Source organism: Salvelinus namaycush, chromosome 37 (genome assembly GCF_016432855.1).
Source record: "Salvelinus namaycush isolate Seneca chromosome 37, SaNama_1.0, whole genome shotgun sequence".
NCBI lineage: Eukaryota > Metazoa > Chordata > Actinopteri > Salmoniformes > Salmonidae > Salvelinus > Salvelinus namaycush.
Genome location: NC_052343.1, coordinates 150,792 through 175,396, shown reverse-complemented (window position 1 = coordinate 175,396; position 24,605 = coordinate 150,792). Strand labels below are relative to the sequence as shown.

Below are 24,605 nucleotides of genomic sequence, written 5' to 3'. Positions count from 1 at the left end.
GACAAAACATAGCGATGAATAATCTGTGGCAGGAAATATGGGCTTTTATCTGTGTGTGTGTGTGTGTGTATGTCTTTGAGTGTCAGTGGTGAAGAAATCTAGTTTCATAGAGAAAAAAGACACAAGTGTTGACACTTTCTTTCTTTCCTCCCTATTTCATTGCCCATGCCTCCTGTTCCCTGGGATATCGCTAACTGCTTGGCCTTGTTAGCCAGCTACTTGACTCTCCTCCTATCCTTCTCCCTCATGCCTTATCTCTACACCCAATCATTCAACACACACACACACACGCACACACGCACACACAGTGAACTTCACTTTGTTTAGTCATTCACATGGTGAGCTTACGCAACCAATCAGGAGGGAGGGAAACAAAACAAGCATTCTGGGATGTTGCAGCGTCTCCTTCACCCACACTCATGTGCCAAAGGCCACTCTCGCTGAGTTAACAAATACAATTATATTAAATACCAGACAGTACTGTCAAGTCGTCTCTACAATGTCAAATAGGGGAGTGACACTCCTTGACTGTCTCCGTTACGTTTGACAGCGTTATTGAGAGGTGGACGTGGGTATGGGTCACACTATACATGGCGTTCTGTATCATTTTCCTTGACACATACAGCGTGTAGACAACTTATCATCAAAAACACAGGGGCTGAAACTAAATAATGCACAGGTTAGACAACATGAGAGAGAGAGAGAGAGAGAGAGAGAATATGGGAAAATATTGTGAGGGTGTCTGCGAGCAAGTAGAACGTCAGGGAGAGGGGGGGGGGGACAGAGTAAAAAGAGGTGGAGAGAGGGAGCGAGAGAGACGGAGCAAGGGAGGGAGACAGAAAAGACGGCCCCCTCAGTCCTCCCTTTATCTCCTTCCTCCATGGCGAGATGTGTGTCCCAGATGCCAGCATCAGTCTCTCCTGATGAAACAGACGTGCTGTCAGCTCCAAACAGCACGCTAACCTGTCATATCATCATCTAAGTGGACATAATACCTGATATATGTGCACTGGCACCATTTACTGCTGCTTGAGAGGAGATGGGAGGGAAAGAAGGCGAGCAGCTGCATACGGAAGTGTGTGTGTGTGGATGTGTGTGTGTGTGTGTGTGTGCCTGCATTGGTGTGTGCAATTCGCATGTTCTCATGCGTGTAGGTTTTCACACGGTAGCTTTCGAACATAAAGGCCCTAACGTGGTCTATAGGTTTGTATTTTCTGTCTATGACTGATAGGCCCTTCTCTCCAAACGAGCCACATACTGTATTCTCCTCATTCTCTTGATTCCTGACAGGATCTGGAGGGAAACGAGCGCAGCACAGGAGAACCTGGCTGTGTTTCAATCCCACTGACAGACAGAAGCTGAGACAGTTCCTAAAACTCTGAAAATCCCTAACACAGCAGATTAGCATTAGCTGTATATTGTACAAACTCTAACTGTAAGACATGTCCCCGTTATTATGCCAGCCTTCCCCTCACCAACGGCCAACTTGTGCTTGAAAAGAAAGAGGACTATGAAATCATACAGTAAAATGGCTATTCAGTCGTCACTAGCCTCTGATCAGTTCCAGTGAACTCATGTGAATTACCCACGTGAATAACTATGTCCACATCATCGGTGCCAAAAACGGCATTTTGGCCCACAAATCTACGTAATGAAAAGGTGAATGGAACGGAAGAAAAATATCTGTGAGTGAATAACAAAATACAGACAGGGAGGGGAGGGGCAGGGAATGGTGAACGACAGGACGTGAAGGAAACCCTTTGACGATAGCTGTCAATCAAATGCTTATCCCCTCATGTTGTCATGGAAACAACAAAGAGAGCCTGCCGACAAAAGAACGACCTAAAACATCTGTAAAATCACAGGTTGGAAAGTGGAAGGCTTCAGAAACCATGAATGTGGGATATTATGATGAAACACATAAGAAAATTAAGCCTAGGTAGAGAATTGTGAAACATAAAATCTACATATTTTGACGCTGTGATTAAATTGCAAGCAGATGACAATGCCCCCCCCCCCCCAAAAAATGTAAAAATAGGACAGCTTTACCAGTTCAACCATTCATGAAACCCGATCGAACACAACGACTCAAAATCCGACTGGTGACCGAATCCCGCCTCCTCAATGTGTCCTAGACCTAGACGCACATACGAGGGGAGACGGGAGCAAGGGGAGGGGTTTGGCGTGCCGTCCCCGGTGGTTTAGCTTGCCGAGCGGGTGATGGCTGTGAGCGGGGCCATCTGCACGGGCGTAAAGGCGCCTGTCACTTCTGCTCCGGGACGCCTCGCCGTCAAGGGGACAGGTGGTGGCGCGGCCAGGATGTGTCCGAGGCCTGTGCTGTCACAAACGGCCGGGATCAAGCCACGCCATGTCACCGCAACACACACACTGAACGTCACGCCATTTCTGGGCACCACACACACGTACACATAATAAACATCATCAACACAACGGAAGATCTACATTGTTTTGAAAAAAGTGGTTAGTGGACAGTCCATCTATATTATGCGCGACAAACTACACTATCAGTAACAGGCCTACTGCACGTCTGTGGACATGTAACAGGGGAGCCTTAACTGTTACCAAACAGAGTAAACCCTAGCTTCGTCTCACGTTAGGGGGTTTCCAGATGTGTGTAGTCTTGTCGGAGAGTAGACGGACAGACAGACAGAGCGACAGAGAGACACGGGTTTAGACGGTGTTACGATTAATGAGTCTAGGATGACTGTGTTCCTTTTCACTCTGTACTATCTCAACATAATGTTAGGGCTGGAGGTGACACACACACGCACACGCACACGCACACACACACACACACACACCCCCTAGTCTGTTTCATTTGATTTGGGGAAAGATAAATGAAATGTAATCACATGCACATCAGCGTTTTAGCAGAGAGTGGATCGGCGTCATATCACTTCTTCTCAAACTTTGGCATCTCGGTCTGGCCCTTCCATTTTGTGTTTTTGTTGTCTTTCCGAATTCTGCTAGTTGTTAAATCAATAAACCTCTCTGTCAGGCTGGCGGTGCCTCACCATTTGGCCGCCATCAAACCCAAACAAAACAGATAAGAAAAGCAGAAAGGCGATGAAACGAGAGAGGGAGAGAGAGGGAGAGAACGGGGGATGAGACCAGTCAGTTACTCCGCCATCCGACCCCATTTCCCGTCCCCAACACCCCTCCTATTTCCTTACACACATCTCTCTATTTATCTGATGTGATTTTGGGAAGAGGGGTGCAATCACCGCAGTCATTTGCGCCACTAATGTCCAATCCCGGCCCCCTTCACTCATGTGATTTAGGCTGGTGTTGGAGTGGGCTATTGGGGGTATGGGGAGCTGGGAGGGAGGTGGGGGCCAGGGGCCATTTATCCCACGCTCTAATGGGAAACTGGCAGTCTTATTCCTTCCCCTACATTCTGTTTGTCACCCCGCTCCTCCATTACAGTCCTCTCAGCCCTGATGGCTTTGGACAGGAGCTGATCAAAAAGCCATCGCTTGACCTACGCGTCGTGGCAGCCCGACGAGAACGACTTGCGCCAGCCAGAGAGAGAGGGATGAGATAGAGAAGAGGAGGAGGGGGAGGTGGGGGGGTAGGATGAGTGTATGTGAAGGGGATGAGGAGGACGGGTGGGGGGGTGATAGCTCCTCGGACCAGGACAAGAGGGGAGGGGGTTGTAAATAAAATGACATTATTACTTATTCTGTCCCGTCATGTAGAAAACCCAATTATGGTAATGTCTGCTGCCGGGCCCGTCGTGTCAGAGAGAGGGAGAGCAGACAGAGAGCATGCTGGGTTGTGGATTCCTCTGGAGCGGCTAATGTGAGAGAGCAGTGGTCTGCCTGCATGTCGGTCTGCCCACCGAGGCCCTCCTCTCCCTCCCCTGACGGTACACACTTAGAAAAAAGGGTTCCAAATGGGTTCTTTGGCTGTCCCCATAGGAGAAACCTTTTTGGTTCAAGGTAGAACTATTTTGGGTTCCATGTAAAATTTTCTGGGGAAAGGGTTCTATATGGAACTCAATATAAAAAAATAAAAATAAAACTTTATTTAACCAGGTAGGCCAGTTGAGAACAAGTTCTCATTTACAACTGCGACCTGGCCAAGATAAAGCAAAGCAGTGCGACACAAACAATAACACAGAGATGGAATAAACAAACATACAGTCAATAACACAATATATATATATATTTTTTAAAGTCTATGTACAGTGTGTGCAAATGAGGTAAGATAATGGAGGTAAGGCATAAATAGGCCATAGTGGGGAAATAATGGCATTGAAGCTTGTCTGGAGGTTAGTTAACACAGTGTCCAAAGGGCCAGAAGTATACAGAATGGTGTTATCTGCGTAGAGGTGGATCAGAGAATCACTAGCAGCAAGAGCGACATCGTTGATGTATACAGAGAAAAGAGTCGGCCCGAGAATTGAACCCTGTGGCACCCCCATAGAGACTGCCAGAGGTCTGGACAACAGGCCCTCCGATTTGACACACTGAACTTTATCTGAGAAGTAGTTGGTGAACCAGGCGAGGCAGTCATTTGAGAAACCAAGGCTGTTGAGTCTGCCGATAAGAATAAGGTGATTGATAGAGTCAAAAAAGCCTTGGCCAGGTTGATGAAGACGGCTGCACAGTACTGTCTTTTATCGATGGCGGTTATGATATCGTTTAGGACCTTGAGCGTGGCTGAGGTGCACCCATGACCAGCTCGGAAACCAGATTGCATAGCGGAGAAGTTACGGTGGGATTCGAAAGGGTCGGTGATCTGTTTGTTAACTTGGCTTTCGAAGACCTTAGAAAGGCAGGGTAGGATAGATATAGGTCTGTAGCAGTTTGGGTCTAGAGTGTCACCCCCTTTGAAGAGGGGGCTGACCGCGGCAGCTTTCCAATCTTTGGGGATCTCAGACGATACAAAAGAGAGGTTGAACAGGCTAGTAATAGGGGTTGCAACAATTTTGGCTGATAATTTTAGAAAGAGAGGGTCTAGCCATGCTGATTTGTAGGAATCCAGATTTTGCAGATCTTTCAGAGCATCAGCTATCTGGATTTGGGTGAAGGAGAAATGGGGGAGGCTTGGGCAAGTTGCTGTGGGGGGTACAGGGCTGTTTACCTGGGTAGGGGTGGCCAGGTGGAAAGCATGGCCAGCCGTAGAAAAATACTTATTGAAATTCTCAATTATTGTGGATTTTTCAGTGGTGACATTGTTTCCTAGCCTCAGTGCAGTGGGCCGCTGGGAGGAGGTGCTCTTATTCTCCATGGACTTTACAGTGTCCCAGGAATTTTTGGAGTTTGTGCTGCAGGATGAAAATTTCTGTTTGAAAAAGCTAGCCTTCGAAAAAGCTAGCTTTCCTAACTGTCTGTGTATATTGGTTCCTAACTTCCCTGAAAAGTTGCATATCGCGGGGGCTATTCGATGCTAATGCAGAACGCCACAGGATGTTTTTGTGCTGGTCAAGGGCAGTCAGGTCTGGAGTGAACCACGGGCTGTATCTGTTCCTGGTTCTACATTTTTTTAATGGGGCATGCTTATTTAAGATTGTGAGGAATTCGCTTTTAAAGAATAACCAGGCATCTTCTATTGACGGAATGAGGTCAATATCCTCCCAGGATACCCGGGCCTGGTCGATTAGAAAGGCCTGCTCGCTGAAGTGTTTTAGGGAGAGTTTGACAGTGATAGGGTTCTAGGGTTCTACATGGAACCAAAAGGGTTCTTCCTGGAACCAAAAATGTTCTTCAAAGGGTTCTCCTAAGGGGACGGCCGAATAACCGTTTTAGGTTCTAGGATAGCACCTTTTTTTCCTAAGATTGTAGGCACAACAGCGGGCCAGCATTTGGGCCTGGCACCCTCCGTTCTAGGCCTGGCACCCTCCACTCTGGGCCTGGCACCCTCCACTCTGGGCCTGGCAGCCTCCACTCTGGGCCTGGCACCCTCCACTCTGGGCCTGGCACCCTCCACTCTGGGCCTGGCACCCTCCACTCCCCACCCTCCATGATACAGTGGGTTGCATACAGGACCATATAGAGTAGGCTACATGTAGATGTGTAAGAGAGAACGGATATCTACTGTAAGTGTCTGGAGTTTAGCACCACTGGAGGGACCATCTTACCTAAACTTAAGAGGTAAAAAGTATTTGTAAAATACAGAGAAATCAAAAGATATAAGATAATTATCCATTTCTGCAATACGTTATTTGTTTCCCTTGCATCGTCTTCCTAAGTCCTCATATCTAGTCTGGAGATGTGCGTGATATAGGTTCTCCTAAAACAATCCCCCTCCACTGCCACCCCCACCTCTTTCCACCTCCTCCTCCTTTCCTTTCCTTTTCCTCCCTCCCTTGCTTCTCTCTCTTGTCCTCCACACTGGTCCAACCACCGACGTCAGCCCCTCCCGAGTGGAAGAATAGAGCATATGGCCAAGCACCTAAAGAGCCTTAAATAACTGCTGCGCCATTCCACCTCACCGTACCGATTCATCTCCACTCATCTGAGAAAACTGCCAGCCGGAGCAGAGTGGAGCGGTGGCCGCACACACTATTCCTGTAGACAGAGCCGGAGCGCGCGTGTGTGTGTGTGTGTGTAGACATGTTTAACAATACTTGTAGGGACCAGAAGAACAGTAAACAAACCAACATTTGACCGACTGGGGACAGTTTGACAGTCCCCCCAAGGAAAAAGGCTCTTTGTAAGGGATTTAGGGTTGGGTTAGAATTAGTGTTAGGGTTAGGAGAAAGGTGATACCTAGTCAGTTGCTCAACTGAATCCATTCAACCGAAATGTGTCTTCCGCATTTAACCCAACCCCTCTGAATCAGAGAGGTGCGGAGAGCAGTTGTTCGAATTAGGCTGAGGGGTTAAAGGTTAGCTTTAAGGTTAAGGTTAGGGGTTAATGAAAATAGGAGTTTGAATGGGTATCAATTGTGTGTCCCCACAAGGTTGGGGGTTGAAAGCTGATGTATACACAACTCGCGAGGCATAGTTACAGTCGCTGTAATGTGGCCTCATAACCTTGAATATTTCTGTCAGCTTCAGTGTTAGCCAAGGGTGAAGAGTGAGGCGATGAAGTCATGTCAACAGAATTCCTTCCAGATTGCTCTATTCCCTTCTGTGTTCATACAGTAGTACCACAGCTTAGTGACTTCACTACGGCACAAAATACCATTATTAGTCGTGAGATTCAAATGTGAGATTATGATGGGAAACACACACACACACACACACTGGACACTGCAGTGTTGTGTGGTAACAGCTCTTACATGACACATCTAGAGGACATAGAGAGGAAAACGACTGCCTGGCAGACAGGTAGCACTGTTCTGTGTGTAGGTTTAGACATATTGAATGACATATTGAGGGAGGGGAGGTGTGAGGTGTACATGTACAGTATGTGTGTGTAGATACAAGAGGTATGGTGTGTGTGTGTGTGTGTGTGTGTGTGTGTGTGTGTGTGTGTGTGTGTGCGCATTAATAGACCTGGCTCTATAAATAAAACAGAAGCACCACACACACACACACACACACACACACATGCGCACACACACACACACACACACACACACACACAGACATAATTTCTGCACCATGTATTCATGTACACTATCCCACACACCCACATACTTATTTAGCAACATGATTGTTGGTTCTCCTGTCTGGTTGTAAAGAGGGGGATGTAAAAACGAGTGGCTGTTTCCAGAGGGTGTTGAATGAAAGCACTTGGTGGAGTACAGCTGGGCTGGGAAGTGCTGTGTGTTCAATAGAGTCGACCAACAGGGATCGATCGCAATTCATCTCACTTTTTATATTTTCATTCTCACCCACACACACACTGAGCATGTTACTAGCTTGTTAGGAGAGGGACAAAATACGTTCGTGCACGTATAGGCGTGCATGTAAACACACACACACACACACCACACACACACACACACACACACACATTCAAACACACGCACACAAACAGTACGAGGTTCAATAAAACAATATGGAATGTATTTATTGGGTGTTTCAGCCCCGTCGTCTCCTCTGCATAACAAGCCCTGTATAACTAAATCACACATTTCAACGCGTCCGTTTAATTACCAGAGACAATGTCGGGAGGCGGGAGAGTAAACAGGCGCCTTTGAAGAGAGGAGTTAAAAACCGCTCCGACACAGATGCTGTTCATTTAGGTGGGATGTCGTTTTATATGTTTTATATGAAGATGTAATGTTCAAAAGAATGCGTGTGTGTGTGTGTGTGTGTGTGTGTGTGTGTGTGTGTGTGTGTGTGTGTGTGTGTGTGTGTGTGTGTGTGTGTGTGCGTATGTGTTTTTTAAATTTTTTTTGGTACTTCTCCAGGAATGCTTGGAAAGTAGTAGGCTGGTGAGGTAGTGGGTACAGGTACTAGGGGTGTGGGTGTGTGTGCGTGAGTGCCCGTACATGCCCGATGTGTGTGTGTGTGTGTGTATTACACGGCAGTGTATGCATTATGTGTGTGTGTTCCCTGAACAAACACAATGGGCTGAAGGTATAATAATTGATTGAAGGCCACCTCCTTGTCCAGGGTGACCGTGACAGCAGACGACAGGGGGACAGACACGACAGTGGCTGGGACGGTCGAGTGGACGCTTCAGGTCAATGTCAACACACACTCGTCGCTTCCAGCAGCTTAGCTAATTACACAACAGCCCTTAAGGCCACTTACAACAGGTTAGCTAATTAACAAACAGCTGATTACAAATTAACAGAGAGGTGTTCTTAATCTCCCACCCAAACAACGTGATGACAAACACTAACCGCTTGTAATTAGTTCTGGGTAAAGGGAGGGGTGGAGAGGGCAGGGTTGTGTGTGTGTGTGTGTGTGTGTGTGTGTGTGTGTGTGTGTGTGTGTGTGTGTGTGTGCTGTTTTGGTAAAGGGACCGCATCTATGTCAGACTAACAACAACACTGTCATAATGTAGTTGCCACTTTGTGAAAAGTTCAACGGTCCAGCCACAGTTAACCCAGTCTATGTACCTTCCGATTAGCATAGTGAGAGTCATCAAAATAACATAGGGGTTGAGGGCTAACACAACGCCATAAGGCTCCGAGTCGCACCTGACGACAGTTATAAAATCCTTTCTCTCTCCCTCCACCCTAATTTTCACAGCCCCTAAAACATCCGCTCTCTCGCAAGGCCCCAAACGTCCATCTGCCCATATAAATCCCTTTTTAAAACGTACCCCCCCACCACCACACACACACACACACACACACACACACACACACACACACACACACACACACACACACACACACACACACACGTCACCTGTGCCTTTTAAGCTGCCGCCCCCCCGTCCCTCCCTCCCCCTCAAACACTTCCTTTGAATTCCACCTGCCCCCTTTCAACATCAATACCCCTTCCTCTCTCCTTCCTTCCCCCTCTCTCGCTATAAAGGCACCTGTGACTTTAAATCTCTGTGTCAGGCCCTGCCCAGGCCCGACAATCCAGCAAGCCCAACTTCACCTGAGCTACCACCCACCCACCCCTCCTCCCCTCCACCTCGACAAGACAACAGTGCAGCCTAGAAAACGGCCCGGCCAGCCGCAGCTGTCTCCATCGCCTAGCAACGGCGAGCCTGATAGATGACCCCAACGATGGATAATTACCGTAAATCACAAGAGCTCAGACACTAAGGGGGAGAGCAGGAGAGAGAGAGAGAGAGAGAGAGAAATACAAAAGAGAGAGCAAAATAGAGGGTGAGAGAGAGAGAGAGAGAGAGAGAGAGAGATCAAAAATAGAGGGGGGTGGAACTGGTCATGCATGCACTAATGCACCTTGATGAGCTCAGACCCCCCCACCCTTGACTCAAACACGCACACAAAAACACAGGAACACACAAACGCACAGGCAGGAACACAGAGGCAGCAGCCTTGTCGCTGTAATCCGACACCCCATTCCCCGCCTCCCTGCAGAGGCGCTTGTCTGTCAGAGATTCACCTCTTTACACAGAGGCGCCAATCAAAGGCCAGACAGAGCAGCCCAAAACATTGAGAAGGCAGGGGAGAGCAGACCGGTCCAAAAGCCAGAGGGGAGGGGGTGCACTGCACTGTATAGCATACCAGTATAAAACAAAGCCACACACTTGGATTGAGGAGGAATGGTGACAAAAAGTCCAAAACAAGTTTAAATAACCTAAAGATTTCACGTAGAACTGTCCAAAGCACAGTTTACTCACTAGCAAAGGTTCAGCCTTTTTTTACTAGTCTTACAAACTGTCCCTTCTCTCTGCCTCCTACTTCACTCCTCCCTCCAGCTCCACTCCCCTCCCTCCCTCCCTCTCTTCCTCTCTCCCACTGCCTACACACCTCCCTACCTCTCCCCCCCCCCCCCCCCCCCCCCCTTTCCCCCCCTCCCCGTTCCAGATGTTTGACCTGGTTCTGCGTGTGATAGATTGACAGGTAATGGGGGAAGTTGAAGGGGCGATGGAGGCAGGAGCAGGTGTTCAGCACAGTCTTTCTGGCCGGCGTGAAGTTGCCTTGTCCTTCAATACATCTACACCGCCCGTCTACTTCCTGTCTCGCTCTCTTTCTCTCTCCCCATGGCTCAATCTCTCTCGTCCCCCCCCCCCCTCTCTCTTTCGGTCTCTGTTTGAGAGGTGTAATCCGTCAGCATAGTGAAAGGGTTGGACATGTAGGCCTACTGTCGTTCATGGGGAAACACATGTGCAGTGGCAGGGGGGGGGGTTGGATAACACAATAAGAGCCCAGAGTCCCAGCCACAAAACTACTGTGTAACTGTGTCACCCTGAGCACTACTGAGCAAAAGAGGTTATTACTGAGTAACTCGCTCAATTTCATGTCACGTGTACATCGCAAACTGCAATTATTACAGGAGGAGGGGGAGAGAAGAGAGTGAAGACCAAAGGGAAAGAAAAATGAAGAGGAGTGTGGAGAGAGGAGAGAGAGAGAGAGAGAGAGAGAGAGAGAGAGAGAGAGAGAGAGAGAGAGAGAGAGAGAGAGAGAGAGAGAGAGAGAGAGAGAGAGAGAGAGAGAGAGAGAGAGAGAGAGAGAGAGAGAGAGAGAGAGAGAGAGAGAGAGAGAGAGAGAGAGAGAGAGAGAGAGAGAGAGAGAGAGAGAGAGAGAGAGAGAGAGAGAGAGAGAGAGAGAGAGAGAGAGAGGATGCAAGCCATAAATCAAAAGTGTGGTGACGGTAAATAACTGCGGCGAGGCTGTAACTACCTGCCATCATGTGACCCCAGGAGAGCGTTCAGCGCGAGGGAAACAGGGGTCTCGCTGATAAATCCCCTCCAATTTTTACTGCATAACATTAAAGGACATGTCACCGTCGCAAATCACTCCGGCTCTGCGTTGGAGATGGAAGTTCAAAACAGGCTCTATTTGCATGTTGGCGCTCCAACATTCCGGGGGAGTGGATATCGGATGAGAAAATCCCTCACTGACTGGTGTGTATTAACTTGAAAGTACAAACACTTAAAGACATGCTCCAGAATTTTGGTGAGTAGTAAATATTTTTTAAACCTCCTGCTTTGGCCTGGATCTCTCAATGCGTAGTCCATGCAGTACACGCATAATCTATGAGCAGAATTACTGTCTCACCTCAATTAGCCACGAAATCCCTAGTTTGAAAGTGGCTATTCACTGGAAGCTGTACGTGGCCACTTCCCTTACATTTTCCCCCATGCGGACCAGCCCCCTAGCAATTCGAGTTCCAGCCAATGAGCTTCGGCCCCTCGCCCTTTGACCGACGGCTAGCAAGATGCACGCACAGCAGAGTGAGAGAGCAATGACGTGTTGCACATATCTGCACATACCGTAGGTGACATAGTAGACAACGTTGGGGGGGGGGGGGGGGGGGGACACTTTTGGCTGCTTTCAGAACTACTGGCTAAAAAGTACACAAAACTACCTGAGAAACTCTTTAAACCAGAGATTATAATCATTAGGTAAATGTGGAGGACCTCAGTTTAATCACTCAACTTGCTGGTCGTATTTTTAAAGAAAGGGGTGGACACAGGCAATAGAGAAACCGTAACCGCATTGCAGCGTTCAAATTCAGCACTTGTTCATAAAGCATCAGCTGGAAGCCGACGGACTGAAACAGGGAGGGACCACCTTGACCTTTCCAATGAGGAAGGCTCATTTTCCCTTTCTGTTGCAAAACAATGTCTGTTGAGTGCTCTAATGAACAGGGCCCTGCTAATGCAAATTCAGCACCGGCTCTATCACTTCCAGTTCTAACCTTGTCCGAGTCTGTGTCCCAAATGGCACTATATTCCCTACATAGTGCACTGCTTTATAGGGAGCCGTTTCGGACGCAGACCATCGCTACCCGACTTCGCCTGAACTGACTCACGGGAAAACTTGATAACAACATCAGTCTGTATTTATTTCCTTATTGCCCATCAATATAAGACTTACACAAGTTAACAATATCACCAACAGAAAGATACAGAGGTTCAAACTGGTCACTCCTTGGCAGTTATCTAGACACAAACAATCACTTTGAAACACACATGCTTTCTGTCATTTAATAACTCGTTCTTTCACTCGCACACACACACACACACACCACACACACTTTGCAAGCAGTGTGCCGGGCATCTGCTGTCACGTGACCTGTCTCAGTGAGCTAAGCAGAGACAGACACTGTCAACTTAGAATGCCTCAAATGCCCACCTAAGAACAGGCGCGGCAGGAACCAAGGCTGTCTCCCTGTATAATTTGAGCTAATCCGCAATAGGAGATAGTCAAGTTTATGGCAAATCTGGCTAACAGCGTCAGTCACCGGCGGCTTTTAATCTCATATTTGGACCCGTTTCCATCACGCGCTGACGACAAAGGCAGCCGCACAAAGTGTGATTACCTTGCCTATTTTTACATTTCTGCACGACTTCTGATAATGGCGAGGATTTGAAACAGGAGAAAGAATACACTTAGATTCCCTTCTTAGTGAAGGAAAGCAGGTAAGTTATGGCAGGCGACTGGCTATAGGAGAGGAGTGAAAAAAGAATGTTTTAAATGTGAGCTACACAGCGAGTGGACAAAACATTAGGAACACCTTCCTAATATTGAGCTGCACCCCCTTCTGCCCTCAAAACAGCCTCAATTCTTCGGGGCATGGACTCTACAAGGTGTTGAAAGCGTTCCACAGAGATGCTGGGCCCATGTTGACTCCAATGCTTCCCACAGTTGTGTTAAGTTGGCTGGATGTCATTTGGGTGGTGGTCCATTCTTGATACACACGGGAAACTATTGAGTGTGAAAAAACCTAGCAGCGTTGTAGTTTTTGATACACACAAACCGGTGTGCCTGGCACCTACTACCATACCCCGTTCAAAGGCACTTAAATATTTTGTCTTGCCCATTCACCCGCTGAATGGCACACACACAATCCATGTCTCAAGTGTTTAAAAATACATCTTTAACTGGCTCCTCCCCTTCATCTACACTGATTGAAGTGGACGTAACAAGAGACATCAATAAGGAATCATACCTTCACCTGGGTTTGCCAGGTTCACTATTTCCTGGAAAGAGCAGGTGTTCCCATTGTTTTGTACTCAAAAAGTGGAGGTTAACACAGACACACACACACACACACTCACGTGCACAAGAGCAAACGAACACACTCGTACACATGCACACAGACACACACTTCCTTTTCAGTGCCAAGGTTTACACCCTGTGGTGTTTGTCCTGCACTGTTGGCCACATGACCACATGCATTTGAATGTCGGTTGGAGTGCATCCCTCCTCTTCATCCAGAGAGAAGACAAGAACCATAAAAGACGACACACACAATGAAGGCTTTTACCCGAGAGGGGCTTAGAGGGGGGGTATGCTGGGGTGCAACTCTGGCAGGGTAGGTACTTTCAGGGCACAAGGCAGAAAACCACGAGAGAACCAACTTACGCTCAACGAGAAAACACCTCCCAAAAAAACATTTGGGAGTGGGGTCCCTTTCTCCTGGTCTCCCCCACAGAGAGTGGTTTTGGTTTGGCTCTTCCATAGAGGAGTGACCTGGGAGAGAGGAAACAGACAAAGGGAAAAGGGGAGACAGCACACGGATCCTAATGAAGCCATAAATCAAACGTCCGGTGAGAAAAGACTCCGAAGGAGGATCACATCGCCGGGGATCAATGGAGACACATCTAAAGGAGGAGACAACAACACAGCCCGCGAACACACACACACACACACACACACACACACAGCTAGAAGGACACAAACAAGCGCATGCAAGTACACACAGGCTGAACAGCAGCCTCATAAACACACACATATACACCCTTGAACATACACGCACATACCCTCTCACAAAGGCGCAGAGTAACTGAGACACATGCTTGTCTTCAATCTATTAAACTTCCTCGCATATTGTTCCCCCTACCACCCAGGAGGGCTCTGAGTTACACCTCCACGCTCAATCCCTCTCGTCTAAATAATATCGGCCGTGATAAATGGCGCCATAACTCTGATATCCACAATCAATCTCTGCTTTAAAGACACATCCATCTTCAGTAATTCTGATGGGGTGGGGGGGTTCCAGGGGAGTGTGAGAGGTGTGGAGGGGAGGGGGGAGCCGAGGGAAGACGTGACTGTTTTCCTGACCTCCTGGCGGGGGACTAGGGTGGGGGGACGGGGGGGACCCGGTGGAGGCGGGCTACTGAGTGATGTCTGTCAGCTAACATCTGGCTGGGAAAATAAACTCGGCTTATGAAGACAAATGAAAAGGGCTGTTCCTGCCGCCACCGCCGAGACACGGCGAGAGTGAGAGAGCGGGAGAGGGAGAGAGGAGACAAAGAGGCAGAGAGAGAGAGAGAGAGACGGAGAGAGAGAGACTGAATAAAAAAGGGAGCGAGGGGGAGAGAAGCAAAGCAGCCATTAACGTAGTCACGCTGCAAAGACACCGAGCTCACTTAGTCAAAACCTTGTCGTTCTCTCTTCTCTCTCTTCTTTTTTCCTCTCTTGTAATCAGTCGTTGAGTGGCACGACAGGAACATTCTAGATGGCAATATGGCCGCAGTATGAAGAAGACCAAAGACAAGACACTGTCTCCTTCCTTTCATCCTCAGTGATTGTGCAGTGTAGACATGGGGGTGTCTGAAGATGCATTGGGGGGGGAGTGAACTAGGGCTGGGACCTCGCGGTACAATATTGTCACGATACCTAGGTGCCGATATGATACAGTTGAAGTCAGGTTGGAGTCATTAAAACTCGTTTTTCAACCACTCCACACATTTCTTGTTAACAAACTACAGTTTTGGCAAGTCGGTTAGGACATCTACTTTGTGCACGACACAAGTCATTTTTCCAACAATTGTTTACAGACAGAATATTTCACTTATAATTCACTGTATCACAATTCCAGTGGGTCAGAAGTTTACATACACTAAGTTGACTGTGCCTTTAAACAGCTTGGAAAATTCCAGAAAATGATGTCATGGCTTTAGAAGCTTCTGATAGGCTACTTGACATCATTTGAGTCAATTGGAGGTGTACCTGTGGATGTATTTCAAGGCCTACCTTCAAACTCAGTACCTCTTTGCTTGACATCATGGGAAAATCAAAAGAAATCAGCCAAGACCTCAGAAAATAAATTGTAGACCTCCACAAGTCTGGTTCATCCTTGGGAGCAATTTCCAAACGCCTGAAGGTACCACGTTCATCTGTACAAACAATAGTACGCAAGTATAAACACCATGGGACCACGCAGCCGTCATACCCATTAGGAAAGAGACGCATTCTGTCTCCTAGAGATGAATGTACTTTGGTGCGAAAAGTGAAAATCAATCCAGACTACGGTTTGCAACTGAAATACCTTCAGGCTCTGATCAGGCCCTACACCCAAACAAGGGCACTGCGTTCATCCACCTCTGGCCTGCTCGCCTCCCTACCTCTGAGGAAGTACAGTTCCCGCTCAGCCCAGTCAAAACTGTTCGCTGCTCTGGCACCCCAATGGTGGAACAAACTCCCTCACGACGCCAGGTCAGCGGAGTCAATCACCACCTTCCGGAGACACCTGAAACCCCACCTCTTTAAGGAATACCTAGGATAGGATAAAGTAATCCTTCTAACCCCCCCCCCCCCCCTTAAAAGAGTTAGATGCACTATTGTAAAGTGGTTGTTCCACTGGATATCATAAGGTGAATGCACCAATTTGTAAGTCGCTCTGGATAAGAGCGTCTGCTAAATGACTTAAATGTAACTGTAAACATGGGGACAAAGATTGTACTTTTTGGAGAAATGTCCTCTGGTCTGATGAAACAAAAATAGAACTGTTTGGCCATAATGACCATCGTTATGTTTGGAGGAAAAAGGGTAAGGCAAGGAGCAAGGAGGCCTACAAACCTGACTCAGTTACACCAGCTCTGTCAGGAGGAATGGGCCAAAATTCACCCAAATTATTGTGGGAAGCTTGTGGAAGGCTACCCGAAACGTTTGACCCAAGTTAAACAATTTAAAAGGCAATGCTAACAAAAACTAATTGAGTGTATGTAAACTTCTGACCCACTGGGAATGTGATGAAAGAAATAAAAGCTGAAATAAATCATTCTCTCTACTATTATTCTGACATTTCACATTCTTAAAATAAAGTGGTGTAAAATACACTGACTTAAGACAGGGAATTTTTACTAGGATTCAATGTCAGGAATTGTGAAAAACTGAGTTTAAATGTATTTGGCTAAGGTGTATGTAAACTTCCGACTTCAACTGTATGTATCGCGATTCTCACAGTTCTACATGTATTGCGATTCGATAATTAGATTTGATTGCAATTGGATGTTCCAAACATATTGCTCACATATTGTCTGCTGCAGAGGAACAAGAGAGAGCCATGAGGAAGTTCTGATCGGTCATGGAAATAAAAGATGGAGAACAAGCTATGAAGAAAAAATGATGCCGTTTTGGTGCAGGTACAGCCAACTAGTGCAAAAATAATATTGCGATATTGTCAAAACGATAAGCTACCATATATTGTCAAAAATAATATCCCGATATTGTCACTCAGCCACACCACAGTGAATGTTCCCCCTTAATGATGTAGCACGTCTTTTAACGTCTCTCTCTCTCTCCCTGAGTCTGAACTTAATTATTAAACAGAGATGTCCACCCAGCCGCTGCTTCTGCTCCAGTCAAAATATCTTCTACTTTCTTACCCCAAAAATGTAAAGGTACGCACGTTACATTTACTCAGTCATAAGGCGCGCGACCTGAGGTTTTTTATCGAGCTTGGCCGCGGTGTGAGAGCAAACACTTCAATAAATCATAAACTAGGCTTTCGGATTATTCCGGCGGGTTTACAGATTAGAAAAGGGCACTATCAAAGCTCTGAAAATGACACCAAACGAGAACTTTGAAGAAGGTTTAAAGGCATTTACGTCCGTTCACGCGATCTCCAAGAGTTTTGTCGCATAATTGGACTAGCATATGCTTCCTGTCGCCATACACTTCTATGGCCTCACTCACAACAGAGGGTTGTGACTCAACAAGGCCAGATGTAGTACTAGCCCTACTGTAAACACTATCTGCTGTAGCTTAAGTTGCACTAACAAAGCATCCGAGAGAACCTAAGTAACGCTGTGATATAGTGCAGCGTTTTGACAGGGGCCCTCCCACACACCCCAATCTGTCTCTACGATAGAGGAAATGAGAGAGAGAGAGAGAGAGGGGGAGAGAGAGAGAGAGAGGGAGAGAGAGGGAGAGAGCAGACACCTAAGCCTTGTCTGGTGCTCCGTGCCCCTGCTTCCCTGCCACGCCAAGGTGAGTTTGTTTATTGATTCTGGAGGCGTCTGGTGATGTCGTGTTCTAACCCTGTTGGCGTGGCCGGTGGGGGTAGAGGGGGGTGGGGGTAGAGGGGGGGTAGGGGTGAGGTGTTTGGTAGTGCTGCTAACCCCAAGGACCTCACTGGGGGATAAGAGCCTGGGTAGGAGATAATCACTCTGACAAACAACTCCGGCAACAGCAGGTAACGAGTGACGCACACAAACACAAACACAAACGTAAACACACACACGCGGACATAAACAAACACACGCACGGGCGCACACACAAACCCTTAACAAAACGAGATACTGGGAGACGACGTTGTAGACCATAGCAAGAGACAAAAAACACGAAGGTAACATAAGTAGCTACTAGTATGTTAGTGACTACAGTGAAGAATGATGTGGGAGGAAGGGGGGCAGGCAGGGCCAAACCATGCTTAGCACTAGTAACAGTTCCCCGGAGGAGTTACAGTGAGCCACACACAAACACACCACAGCTGAGTACAGGCATGGCCCCTGTGTGTGTGTGTGTGTGTGTGTGTGTGTGTGTGTGTGTGTGTGTGTGTGTGTGTGTGTGTGTGTGTGTGTGTGTGTGTGTGTGTGTGTGTGTGTGTGTGAGAGAGAGTAGTGCAGCATTGGTGTTGGGAAGACAGAAAACAGTACAGGGCCTTTTTTTGGCACCAGGCGAAGCGAGGAGAGCGAAGGGGTGAGGAAAGAGAGAGAACGGCGGGGGCGGAGTGGAGACGTAGAGAGGGGGGGGGGGGGGTTTGAGGTTGGAATGAACTCTCTCAGGCTTTGTGGTGCACGTTTCCCAAGGCCCCGGCCTGGCCCCTTTGATAAATGACACATGTCATTCTGTCAGCCCGTGACACTGCAGCTGGGAGGCCCTGTGATGTATAGCTCTGCTGAAAAAGGAAATCAACTTTTTTCCTCTCTCTCTCTCTCTCTCTCTCTCTCTCTCTCTCTCTCTCTCTCTCTCTCTCTCTTTCTCTCTCTCTTTCTCTCTCTCTTTCTCTCTCTCTTTCTCTCTCTCTCTCTCTCTCCCTACCTCTCTCTCTCTATTGTCCTGGGCAGAGTGCATGTTCTTTTTTGATGAGGATTTAGGTTTTCTTTAGCCCAGTACGCCCCCCCCCACCCTAATCTAGTAACTCGAGGAAAGACACTGCAGCGTCTGAGGTGAATCGAAGACTTATCACAGTGAGGAAGTAAACAAAGTCGGAACATAGCGGGGCCCGAGCACATTCCGGTTATTCAGGATGACTGTCTCCCTACTGGGTCATCTGTCATCCATCTGTCTATGACAAGGACAATGCAGTAAAAAACATGATCCCACAGAATGAACGTACACTGCACGAACTAACGAATAGCTCTGTATATATCTGTTTGACTATCAGACTCCAAAATAGTTTGGCGGAACAAATGAGAGAGAAAGCGAGCACAGCCAATAAAGAGCTCCGCGAGACACGGCCGACCCTCCCTTCCTGTCAGATTAGCCTATCACAGCTCCCCACTGACCCTTCGACTGCGCACGCCGCCCACACAGCAGCATGTGAGGCAAACTCTCTCTCCCTCCCTCCCTCCCTCTCTCAATAACGGCTGACCTGTTATCAGTTCTCTGGAGATTTGACAGCCAACACACCCCATCGTGTGAATCAGCTGTGACATAGGAAATCTTTGAGTGTCACCTCTCAATCGACATGCGACCAAAAGCCAGTCCCGAAAATCAGAGGCCTTCAACAAAGTGGGTGGGAATACGGATCAGTAGTTCAGTACACATCATCCAACCATGTGGTCGACTGAAGAAAAAAAAAGACAGCCAGATACTGCAGAGGGAATCACTTGATATCGTTCCTGAACGACGAGGGAGAGTGAGAAGCGACTGATACGAGATCAGTTCGGGTTCCGTCCGAAATGTCAGGAATGAGGAATAGGAGAGGCACCAACACAGGGTATTCATCAACACGGATTCCACACATTATTGGTCCACTGAGCCACTACAACATTAAAAGAGTTCACAATGTGTTGCTATGGGGACCAGCTACTTTGACTGAGGGGGGGAGGGAGAGAGAGAGAAGAGAGACAAGAGATAGTTAAAGCACAGAGACAGAGAGAGAGAGAGGAGAGAGAAAGAGAGAGAGAGAGAGAGAGGAGAGAGAGAAAGAGAGAAAAGAGAGAGAGAGAGGAGAGAGAGAGGGAGAGAAAGAGAGAAAGGAGAGGAGAGAGAGAGGAGAGAGAGAGAGGGAGAGAGAGAGCACAGAGCTAGAGAGAGCAAACAAAAACAAGAGTCGTCTGGTGAGAGGGCCCGGGCAGCCACCTGGGGGTCGTGACCCACGGATGACCCCGTCAGATGTGCACTCTGGCTGGGTGCTAGCAGGGAGAGGGGCGGGAAAACAAGGCATCATTAGGGCTGAGTGATGAGCCCCTTGCCATGTTTGACCTCCTCCTTCAGTGACTACAGGGCTGCAACGCTCCACCATAGGACCGACACTGCATTTATAAATGCCAGAGGGCCTTCACACACACACACACAGGCGCGTGCACGCACACAGAGAGCGAGAGAGACACACACACACATAGAGGGAGAGAGAGAAACAAACTGCCTAAACACACATAAAACACACCGACACGATTCCTGAGCAACCCGCTACTGAGACTAACCCCACACACCCGTAGCAGCCCTGCTAACAGCATAGCATGCCTGTGTGACCCGCTGCATATTGGCTGTTTTTCATGAGGCATCACCACTGACCGACCCAACAAACGCCATTGCCTTTAGCTAGTAGAACGTCATTGCGCTTACAAACACACTGAGGCCATTGTTAACATTTTGTTTTTAGTTTTTTTGGGGGGGGGTTCACGTTTAATCACAGAAGAGGAAGTGGTGGGGAAAGGAAATAGGGGAAAAATGAAACAGAAAGGCCAGTGTATGGTAGTTGCACAGTTCAGAGTGCGTATATAAGCGACCGTACAGGGGCAGGTCGCTAAACGACACAGTCCACAGTGTCGGACTCCATGGTTGATCACGGGAGGCTAAACAGAACCCTAAATTCACATAACTGGCCCAGCGATGCTGAAAGGCATAGAAATAGACTGATTTGAGTCAAAGTGCCTTAGTTTGAGGGGCTTCATCCCGTCTAGTAATTATATTTCTGTGGTTCCCGGTACCTCTGCTCCCTGAGCCTTGGTACGCTGTGTGTTTGCCTCAATGAATCATCCCAGTGGTTATACTGTGGTAATAATAAAACAATCTCCATGATCACACACACAAACAACATTTCAAATTGCTATCATCCATCTCACCTACCCCTTTAAGAGCAGGGGGTTGTACACCCCTTGTCCCCCCCACACCACCCACCGCGCCAGGGCTGGCCGTTGGAAAAGATGATGGTGAAAAAAAATGTGAAGGCGCCCGGGCGAGGGGATCAATGCATGACGGACCGCCGCGACGGGAGCTACTGTGTAAAACACTGCCTTAAGTCAGCCGCATCCGGTTAATATTTAATCCCTCCATCCATCTCGGCGCGAAGCTCTGCTTCCCTTTAGCTTTAGCTCTGCCGTTTACTTTTGATTACACACAAACGTTTGGGGGGAAGAAAGTGATAAGAGAGAGCACATCTGATTTGCATGGGGATGGAATATGGAATATGATGGAATAAAACGCAAGTTTGATAATAGCTTGGAGCAGTCTGGGGCCAGTGTGAGAAATTGAGGGAGAGGGGAGAGAGACAGAGACAGAGACAGAGAAACACAGACAGAGACAGAGAAACACAGACAGAGACAGAGAAACACAGACAGAGACAGAGACAGAGAGACAGAGAGACAGAGACAGAGACAGACAGACAGACAGACAGACAGACAGACAGACAGACAGACAGACAGACAGAGACAGAGAGAGAGAGACACAGAGAGAGAGAGAGAGAGAGCAGGAAGGCCTGAGTAGGAAAAGGTGAATCACAGAGGCTATAAAAAGCTAGCATTCCACTTGGAGGGATGCCTTATTGAAAACAAGGAGATATGCAAATACAACAGAATGGAAAAATAACACTGATAGTATCTTGCTTTCCCAGTAATTTTGTGTGGCAAATGATTTCTAGGGAGGAATTTCCAAAGAAATAACTCCCGCGTGAGCACGTAAATCTCCATAGCCAAATATTCCCAGAATTCAGTTCTCCTAGGCTACTTCTCTTCTGTCACCGATTCTCTATTCCACGAAGGCTGTTTCTAAAATGGTTTCAGAATATTCATATTCTATATCCCATACTAGGTGTTTAACTGGTTTGGTAATACTATGTAATATGTATGCGATACGTACTCACTCTCTCAACAACCGTGTGTGAGACTGTGTTGTGATCAAAAATATTATCTTTGGAAAAACAATCATTCGGAATGTGGAAGACGTGGTGCAATACAAAATGATATTCACACACCTACAGTCATACTGCTCAGCTACCACTTTTTATCTATGTTCTCCTCTCTCTCACACACACACACACACACACACACACACACACACACACACACACACACACACACACACACACACACACACACACACACACACACACACACCTCCAGCTAAACTATCCTAATGACAAACCAACACACGTCTCTGCACCCCCTACTACAAGAGCTGAGCATAGTCAGTGAAAAGAGCATTTTACCAGTCATGCCAATGACATCATTTCCTACAACTCCCAGCAGCACCCTCTTTCCCAGTAGTTCCCTGCTCGGGAGGACGCCGTTCCTCAGCAATGATGAGGTGGAAGCAGCATGGGCCTCAAAATGACTTCCTCCCTCCCTGTCTTTCAAACATCCAACTACACTCACACTCAACTAAACCCCTGCCAACAGTTGGGGAAAAACCTGTTTCTTTGACTTTCTTTGACTTTCTAAATACACACACGTGCCAACCACAGTGAAATGGATTGGGACGAGTAGTGGTGTGTGTGTTAGACGCGAGTTAAAGCAACACTTAGGGAGGAAATAAGCCTTCAGGACTGCCAATGACAAGTGTTCATTTTCTCACTCGCTGAACAGCGCTAGCCACTTTACAATGTGTGCGACTGTGAGATTAGCCTGTCCTGAAATAGAGAGGGGTAGAGTGGGTCAGTGAAATAGATGGTGAGGAGGTTTGGTCTCTCTGTCAGGGGGAAGGTTTGCCAGTCTGACTTTGGTCCCGCAGGTACTCCACACAGGATAGAGTCCACCCGGCCCGACACATATCCCTCAACACACCCCTCTCCAGCTACCCCGGCGAGGCCTGGTGAAGAGGAGGGTCATGGGAAGTCCTTATCTCTGGCTAACAACACCCATCGGACGCCACAGCCCTCCACGGACCGAAGGGCGCAATAATTACTAATACAGCACTTTATCGATTGGCACGCTCGCCGGCGCCCCTTGTTTTTCGGGGGCCGACGGCTCGGGGGGCTAACCAAAGTGACATGAGTAAAGTGTTATTTCTTTCACACGCCGACAGCTGGGTGAGAGAGGAGGGGTCGCCCTGGCCCACTCCACCCGGCAGTAATTCTTAATTGACACCTGTCAGGATAATGGCGGCAGTCACAGCTGCTGCAGGAGAATCTGTCCATCGTCCCGTTCCTCTGTCAGCTTTAATGCCCGTCCTGTGGAACTGCCCCCCTCCCAGCCCTGTTGCTGCCTGCCTAGCTAGTACCTACCCCCTCTCCTGCTTTCCTCTCATGCTCACCCCCTTTCCTTTCGCTCGCCTGCATTTTGCCGCCAATCTACATACTGCTTTGTTTGAAAAAGTAAAAAAAAAAAAAAATGGCTATCTTAAGCGCTGGTTACGGAGAGCTTTACCTAATCTCTGCAATGTTGGGAAAAAGAGTAGGAAATACAATGAGAGGTCTTTGCACTAGTAAGAGCGGAGGGAGTGTGAGGGATGCATGTTAGAAAGAGGGAAGGGGCAACAAAGATAGGGGGAGAGAGATAAGAAGGAACGTGAGAAAAACAGAAAGAGAGAGGCAAAGGAGGAGGATGAGTGTGAGGGTGTCCCTGGGTAGGGCTCGGCTCCTCTGTAGTAGGCCCACCTCGTTTGTCTGTTTGTTTGTTGGCATCAAAGCGCTTGCCTCTCGTTCTCCGTGCTCGTCCCCTGCTAACTGATGTAATGAGTGGGTAAGCTACATGTTTTTCTGTGTCGAGGAATTCAAATACTTACTAGACAAAATATTCTGTAATTGCTCATCTTTTATTGATGGCAGAAACATGTTAAATTTGGCTGGTACAGACTTCCCATAGCACTGCCAAGCCTCTCGAGGAGGAACATTACCACTGATCAAGAGAACAAACTAACTCACTGGAAATAGAAGACTTTACTTAACAACATTTTTGAGATAAAAAAAACATTTCCCTGTTACTGGACTCAAATTACGAACCAAATAAAGCGGCAACAATTTTTACAATAATTTGCTGTTAAACCACCCAGACCCGCTGTAAATAGTATACGGAAAACAATAAGGCTACTCAGCATTAAACGCTATCTACGGAATAACATATGTAACAAAACGGGACTTTAACATCAAACAAACACGCATTTATTGAAATGTATATCACAGTTATTGTATTGCATGTACTCTTGTTCTCAATCGAATTAAAAATCCATACAAATAACATTCCTAAAATACTTTCACGTAAAAAAAATTTTTTTTAAACACTTTCAAAAAAGAAAGTTACGACTATAATAACGGTGACAAAGCAAACAGAGAGGACTGGGCTAGTGAATCCAACCCCGCAGGGTTGCCTTCTATATGTTTGCCGTTGTTTGCTTTTCTTTTCTGCCCCACTCCGAGAGACATTTTTCTCCCGGGCAACAAAGCACATCTGGCTGCTTTAATGATATGATTT

General features: G+C 47.5%; 1 protein-coding gene across 1 annotated transcript in view; it reads right to left on the bottom strand.

Annotated features, from left to right (window-relative positions):
• The window catches only part of LOC120031291 (teashirt homolog 1-like), a 35,136-nt gene that overhangs the window by 4,855 nt on the left and 5,676 nt on the right, over positions 1 to 24,605 (bottom strand). The gene's annotated exons all lie outside the window — the stretch shown is intronic.